Source organism: Etheostoma spectabile, chromosome 10 (genome assembly GCF_008692095.1).
Source record: "Etheostoma spectabile isolate EspeVRDwgs_2016 chromosome 10, UIUC_Espe_1.0, whole genome shotgun sequence".
NCBI lineage: Eukaryota > Metazoa > Chordata > Actinopteri > Perciformes > Percidae > Etheostoma > Etheostoma spectabile.
In genome coordinates this window covers 6831085-6832488 of record NC_045742.1, presented here as the reverse complement: position 1 = coordinate 6832488, position 1404 = coordinate 6831085, and the positions used below count along the sequence as shown (strand labels likewise).

Genomic DNA, 1404 nt, shown 5'->3' with positions numbered 1-1404 from the left:
ACAATGAGATTTTTGATAAATATTCTCCAGATATTATTTAATGATTTAGTGGGTAAAGGTAAATAATAAAACATCTAGAACCGTCTGATTAGTACCGAAAATTACATCCCTTTACTGTAATGCAGCCCGTAAAACCAAGAAAAGACAACACTTACCATATTACGATATATCTAAAATCTAGAAAGACATCTGGTCTCATATCGCAATATCGATATAACTTCGATATATTGCCCTGCTCTACCAAAACTACTGGTGATAGATTTGCAGTTTTAACCTCTTGTTGTTATTTATTATTATTATTATTTCACACTTTAGCACCCTGAGCAGCAGAGCTTATTGCTTCTGTGTCACCAGTATAATGATAACATCCGTGCCAGCTTCCTCTGGAAGTGGGTCAGCACCAAATGTTTCAGTTGTTTACTAGTATGCTTTAAACAGATCCATATTGATCCCAACTGCACACACTTAATTGGAAAACATGCCACAACTGTGCACTGCATGACTTAGAAATGCAACTCTAAACCAAGAACAAACTGTACAAAAGCCGAAACTTGGAAACAAGCACCAGGCTACAATAGTTCAAAGAAAACATGTCGGGGAAGTTTTGACTGACAGAAATATAAACAACGGGCCTGACAGTGAAGTAACGTCACACTTGCTTTGCCTCTTCAGTTTCAGCAGCTGTCTGATCTGGCAAATGTGGAAAGACCTGTCAATGAGGTTCCATTGAAAAACCACAATCACCTTTTTGTTTCATGTGCATGCACACCTATGTATGTGATACACAAGGGCATGAATAACCCCCCAAAAATGAGAAATAAACATACACAGGAGTATATGCATGTAAGTCACAATCTGCAGACCTGTAGTGGTACATTGTGATGCAAATTCTCTAAACTAGACATCACAACACACACATGCACAATCACATCTTGTTCACCCCTGCACTGCTTAACGATCATCTTGTGAATACAGCAATATTCCACCCACCCATGCAATGCACCCATCACCCATCTTTTTTACTTAAATATCCAATCTGCTAAACACCTTAATCCTCAAATCAGCAAATGTTTCTCGGTGCAGTTCCTTCACCTCTCAAGATGCGAAGTGCTGCAAAGACAACTGCTATTAAATCCTAGTCCTCAGTCTTGAGTCTGCAGGGCAGATCCATAGTGTAGTAGCATTTTGTGGTAGCAGGTCCTGGCTAAAGCCTTTAGCTGCCAGGAGTTTGTGGGCTGTTTGCTATTGCTGCAAATGTGGCTCACAGTCCCTGTGTGTAGTCAGCTAAATGAGCTAGCAGGCCAGCTCTGCAGCTCAACACATTAACTTGTACAGTGCACAGCAGCATCATAGAGAGGGAGGGAGAGGGAGGGAGGGAGGGGGAGAGAGAGAGAGAGAGAGAGA

At 41.1% G+C, this 1404-nt stretch overlaps 1 protein-coding gene across 17 annotated transcripts in view; it reads right to left on the bottom strand.

Moving 5' to 3' along the window:
• Window positions 1-1404, bottom strand: part of LOC116696385 (LIM and calponin homology domains-containing protein 1) — a 96954-nt gene that overhangs the window by 34703 nt on the left and 60847 nt on the right. Inside the window, exon 1 of one of the 17 annotated variants that reach the window (XM_032527321.1) lies at window positions 1093-1310. The exons of the other annotated variants lie outside the window; for them this stretch is intronic. The gene's annotated coding sequence lies outside the window, so the exon portion shown is untranslated. Of the gene's footprint in view, window positions 1-1092; window positions 1311-1404 lie in introns of those variants that run through there. 17 annotated transcript variants of the gene reach the window in all.